The following is a 6,578-nucleotide window of genomic DNA, read 5'->3' as shown; positions in this document are numbered from 1 at the left end:
CTTTCTTATAGAATTATAGAATCATAGATTTAGAGGTGGAAGAAATCTTAGAAATCAGCTAGTCCAAACCCTTCATTTTACAAATGAGGCAACTGAGTCCCAGAGAAGTTAAAAGACTCACAGGGTGTGAGAGAGCCAGCATTAGAACTCCAACTTCAGTGCCCTTTCCACTATTCCATATTACAATCCAGGGCTATTATTCACTCAGTCTCAACTTTTGGGCCATACCCTTTCCTCTCTCAGACCTCCCTTTTTTAATTTCCGTAACCTCTGCAAAGCATCATTATATGTTCACAGTTTAATTGAATTAAAGAATAAAAATAAAAGCAAGAGTTTTTATTTATAAGAAATAATTGATAAAGCAATTTTTCCTGACCCCCTAGAAGCTTCATTTCCACTGACTTCCTAGCAGGATGAAGTAACAATGTTTGTGCTGAATACAATCAGGCTAAGAGAGGGGTGGTTTCATCACTCACAGGAGTCAGGAATCAAGTCAAATTCCCTGCTGGGAACTTGAATTCTTTCCCTAGCTCAAATGCTAAAGAAGTTTTTATTCTATACTTATCGGTTCTCTCATCTTCTCTCTCATTAGCTTGACTGAACAGGAATTTGGTTGCCCTGTTGTGCCCAACAAAGTAAAGATCCTTTTTGCATAGCACTGCAGTTACTGGAAGTGCTAATCATTGTACTCCTAGTCTAGGAGAAGAAAAGATCGTGCTCATTACAGTGACCTCCCCTTACTCCCTCTATTTCTTTTATAGAGTTTCTAACCTTGTCCTTCAAAGTCTTGGTGACCTATGATCTCTATGCATTATCCCACATAGGATCATAAGTAATAATTCAGAATTTATATACTTTCCAAATATTTTTAGGAGATCATGTAGCACTTGATGAAAGATAAAAGATTCCCTTAGGACAAATCTGCTAGATTGCTAATAATAGATCAAGCTTCTTGATATACCTTGCTGCCTGATATACTTGTACTTACTGCCTCATTACTCGTTATCCCTTAACCCTTTACTATCTGGTTTATAGTGCCATCACTCTACTATGGTCCTTTCCTAATCATTAGATCTAATGCTTTCAGATGAAACCATGACTTCTTTGAACTACTAGAGCAATAAAGAAAAATTAAGGATAATAATTCATAATTGGAAAAGTACATGAATTGAAAAATACCTAAGCTAACCCACATGTGAGCATAGTCAAACAGTTTGGCTCATCTTCCTTTGGAAGACCAGTCAGCTTTGGGGGAGTATGATCCCCAAATAATCTGTCATAACCCTATGCCCTTTACTACTTATTTCTTGATTGCTCAACTTCCTTTGGGAGGGCAGCCTTGCTCTGGGAAAGCATGATCCCCCAGGGCATTTAATAAACAAGTCTTTGGGGAAATTGGAGAAACATGGGAAAGCAAAACCAGCATGACACAATAACTCATCAGAAAGTATGACTGAACAGTTCATAACCTGTCTTCCCTGCTTCAGTTTCAATCAGAATAAACATTTGAAAAAGACAAAGCTATGGATCAAGAAAACTGCATTCTCTTGCTAACAGGATTATATCTTTGTGTTTCAAAACTGATTTGTCCTTTAGAAAGAGATATTATCCCACAATAATTACCAGAGTAGCACAGCACTTAAAATGTGAAAGGAATGATTTGTTTACAACCATAGGAAAACTGGGGCTTAGGCTACAGAGACTAAAGGGAAAAATCATACATAAGTAGTCAGTCTTAAAGTTGGAAGGGTACTTAGACAGGACCTCTATCCTCTTGGTGCTTTTTCAAATTTCGGTTAGGTCAAATCAATCAATCAGATAGTCAATTAGCATTTTTTAAGTTCTTCTTACATGCCAAGAATCATTCTAAATGATCAGGGTTACAAAGACAAAAACGAAACCTTCTCTAGCCTCAAATAGACAATTAGGTAGCAGAGTGGATAGAGTACTGGGTCTGGAGTCAGGAAGTCAACTCTTCATGAGCTCCAATTTAGTCTCAGAAACTACCTGTGTGATCCCGGGCAAGTCATTTAGCCCTATTTGCCTCAGTTTCTTCATCTTCATCTGTAATTTTCTTCTTGGTGAGGAAATGACAAACCACTCTATAATATCCTTGTTGATAAAACATCAAATGGGGTCACAAAGAGTCAAACACAACTGAAAAAAACTCAATTACAACAATATGATCAAACAGTCCCTATTCTGTTTCCTTCCTTTCTGCTGAATGACCTTTTTAATTAGTATTTCAGTCTAGAGTCCTAGGAAATATAACTATTTGATTTCTAATTGTTCCTCCTTTCAGAAATGTTTGTGAATCTTTATATCTGATTAAAATTATATAATTTATTTAAAAAAGAATAAATCCATTCCTCTTCACAATTCTGTCACTAAACTCTTCTGTCCTTTCTTTAACATAAATCTAAATCTTCATGTCTTCTCAATTTTGACACTGAGACTTTCCTTAATAATCATTTCTCTTAAATATCATGATATTAGAGGTGTTCCATTAAACCTTTTATTAAACCCAGCACAACACTCAGACTATATACTGTTTAAAATAAATTGAATTGATATCTTTTTTTTATTATCTAGGCTTCCCCTTTTGTATTCTTCTCCCCCCCCCTCCCAGAGTGCCAACCTCTAGAACAAACTTTTTTGTTCCCCAAGTTCCCCAAGAGGAAGAAGGAAAAAAAGAGCTATGTATTGAAAAAAATATGACATTATATACAATGTTCCACACTTGTGGACCTTTACTTCTGCAAAGGGAATTGGGGAGAGGAAAATGAATCCTCTCTTTTTGGGGACAAACTTACTCTCTATAATTTTACAACATCGATTTTTACTTATTGTGTAGGATTATCTTTCCATTGTCATTTGTTCTTTCTTCTAAATGGTATGGCTAATCTATCTTCTTTGCTAGCCATACATTTCTTTGAGAATATTCTCACAGAAGAATTCTTACATTATCCTTCTCCACGCCCTTATGAAAAGTCTAGTTAAGGGAGAACTACTTGGCAAGAAAAAGATTGAGTCAGAAGCTATCTCTCCTTAAATACAGACCCTCTTCTGACATATGTTGAGCTAAAGGATCAACAGGGTAAATGCTTCATCATCCCAAAGCATTTGAGTCTCTTAGCATCAAACTAGCACATGAGGGGTCCATGCAAGACCCAATTGGAAATTCTCCAGTTCCATTTTAATTACTCACACACAGATACACACACACACACACACACACACACACACACACACACACATCAATGTGGGGAAAAGTTATATCTATACTCCTAATTCCAGCAAACAGGAAGTTCATAAGGATGATTGTGGTAGCCAAAGTGCTATGGAGAGAACCCAGCTGGTGGAAGAGGGAAAGACAGTCATAAAGATAGGAAGAAATGTCTTCTATATAGTATCATGGCACACAAGTTTTTCAGGCAGATAGGAGTCCTGAGCAATGATTACCAGAGGTTGTTTAAAGATATAATGCTTGCTATAAGAATTAGAAACAGGTTTGGTTATGCTAAGCTAAAAGTAACTTTGTTTTGATTTATATTCCTATTGTAATATAACCAGCTTTCAATTTAGTTGAATGTTTTATTTTCTGTCTTAAATACATGGACAGATTAAACTGGATGGAAGAAATAACTTCAGAGATTATTCAAATATATAACATGTAACATCTCTCTCTCTCTCTCTCTCTCTCTCTCTCTCTCTCTCTCTCTCTCTCTCTCTGGTAAGGCAACGGGGTGAAGTAACTTGCCCAAGGTCACACAGCTAGGTAATTGTTAAGTGAGATCAGATTTGAACTCTATCCACTGTGCCACTTAGCTGCTCCATAACATAACTCTTTAAAGCCAGTTAGAATAAAAGACTGAGGATTCTTTGCAAGGGATTTATGGAGAACATGGAGAAGAAAACCGAAGTATGAAAAAGTATATACATACATTCAGGTCTATAAATACATATAGATTATATAGAGTCATCATATCTATATATCTAATTTCTCTTTTCTCTCTATGTACATAAATATATATTTGTCTCTAAGTGTATATTATGATTTGCACCAATGAGGGAGGTTCCAAATTATTATGATCATAGATTCATTGAAGTATTGAAATATATTAACAAACCTATAAAAGAATCAGGTCAAATTAGCTAAAACTACTCATAGAAGAAAACTATTCAGACTGTGATAGGATTGTCCACAGAACTTTTATCATTTGGGGAGTAATATTTCATTGATGCCCTTTGATTTTCATTAAGTCATTTCAGATTACATGTCCTCTTTACCTTCCCTCCAAGGCCCAACACTCTTTTTCTCTTTCTCCCATCAAATAAATCTTCCCTTGAAACAAAGAAAAAATTAAACAAAAACATCTGTGAATGTATGAAAATTGAAGTTTTTTGAAGTGATTTCTTCCATTTAGTGTATCTTAAAACCCCTTCACTTTTCTACTTTCTCTTCTCAGTCTCTGATAAGTGGTCCTTCAACTTGCCAAGGTCAATCTCTTTACATGTGTATTTGATTCTATATGCATCCTATCTTCTCCTGTAGTCTGTATCCCCAATCATTTAAAATCTTCAACTTCTCTGTAGCTACTGGTTTCTTCCCTATTATCGTTAGATAAATCTGTCTCCCCATCATTTAAAAAAAACTTCACTAGACTCTACCATTCATTATCCCCAACTGATGGGCATGAATTTTACTTAAATTTCCCTACCAAAAAAAAAACGTTGCTGTACAATTAGTAAATTTACTTATATATTAACTTGCCCTATGACCTTCTTTTAGTATCTAGTCAATAGCAGAATCACTGTGATATATAGTGTGTGAACAGTTTAGTCACTTTTCTTGTATAATTCCAAATTATCTGGAACTGTTGATGAATTCATAGATTGTACCGACTTAATAATTATTTACATGGTGCTTTAAAGTTTTTATCATGTTTTACATATATCTGACTTGAGCCTCACATGATCTTCTGAGGTATTCCCATTTTACAGGTGAGGAAATTGAGGTAGACTACTAGGAAGTGTCTGATGCCCTACTCAAGTTGTTCAGACTCCAGCTTCATTCATCTATCCAAAGTGCTACTTAGCTGACTTCATCTTCCAATTTCCCTAATTTACTTTCAAATGCTCAACCTCTACAAGTCTTAAGTTTTCCCCTCTACAAAATGAAACTGAGAGGCTGGTCCAAAGGTAGTGAGTTATCTCAATTGATTGTTCACAGTCAGTTACAGATCTCCTTGTAAATTAAGACTGAGGGGCAGCTAGGTGGTGCAGCGGATAGAGCACCAGTCCTGGAATCAAGAGTACTTAAGTTCAAATCCGAAGTCAGACACTTAATAATTATCTAACTGTGTGGCCTTGGGCAAACCACTTAACTGCCTTGCCAAAAAAAAAACCCACCCTAAAAAAATAATAAAATGAGGCTTTTTCTTTTTGGTTTCAGAACCCCTTTTCATTCTTCTTTTTTTTAAGAAAGATTTTATTTTGAGTTTTACAATTTCCCCCCATTCTTGCTTCCCTCCCCCCACCCCCACAGAAGGCATTCTGTTAGTGTTTACATTGGTTCCAGGTTATACATTGATGTCAGTTGAATGTGATGGCAGAGAAATCATATCCTTAAGGAAGAAAAATAAAGTATGAGACAGCAAAATTACATCATCATAATAATAACACCCCCCCCCCCAACTTGACTGTAATAGTCTTTGGTCTTTGTTCAAAGTCTGTAATTCTTTCTCTGGATACAGATGGTATTCTTCATCGTAGATAGCTGCTCAAAACTGTCCGTGGTTGTTGCACTGAAGGGATGAGTGAGTCCATCAAGGTTGATCATCACTCCCATGACCCCTTTTCATTCTTACAAACTGAGAACCCCAAAATGCTATCTTATTGTCTGATCTTGTTATCTCTTGTACTTTGTTTCTTCCTTAAGGACGTGATTTCTCTTTCTCATCACTCAATTTGGATCAAGGTACAATATGGAAACAATGTAAAGACTGGCAAATTGCCTGTGGTGGGGGGAGGGAAGTAAGATTAGGGGAAATTGTAAAACTCAAAAATAGATAAAATCTTTATAAAAAACCTGAGAACCCCCCCAAACTTTTGTTCATATGAGCTATTCCTATGGATTATTTACCATTAGAAATGAAAATGGGGGCGGCTAGGTGGCGATAGAGCAACGGCCCTGAGTTCAAATCCGGTCTCAGACACTTAATAATTCCCTAGCTGTGTGGCCTTGGGCAAGCCACTTAACTCCATTGCCTTGCAAAAAAAAAACAACCTAAAAAATTTTTAAAAAGAAATGAAAATGCATTATTATGAAGATAATTGTGGCGTCATGAGCTCCCTGGAAGGGAGCCCGAGGCCGCGCTCCGAGCGCCCCTGGGGCGGGGGCTGCAGGGGCCGCCCGGGGCCGGAGCGCTCTGCCCCTGGCGCCCACTGGCCACCTCGGGATGGGCCACTAGTCCGCGAGCTCCGGCCCGGGCCTGGGCGCGCGCAGGGCTGTGTGCGGCCCGGCCTCGGCCCGCCAGCCCCGCTGCCTGGGGCCCGGCCCGGCCCGGCCTCGGCCC

The sequence above is a fragment of the Macrotis lagotis genome, chromosome 3 (genome assembly GCF_037893015.1).
Source record: "Macrotis lagotis isolate mMagLag1 chromosome 3, bilby.v1.9.chrom.fasta, whole genome shotgun sequence".
NCBI classification, from domain to species: domain Eukaryota; kingdom Metazoa; phylum Chordata; class Mammalia; order Peramelemorphia; family Peramelidae; genus Macrotis; species Macrotis lagotis.
This window is presented reverse-complemented; position numbering follows the sequence as displayed.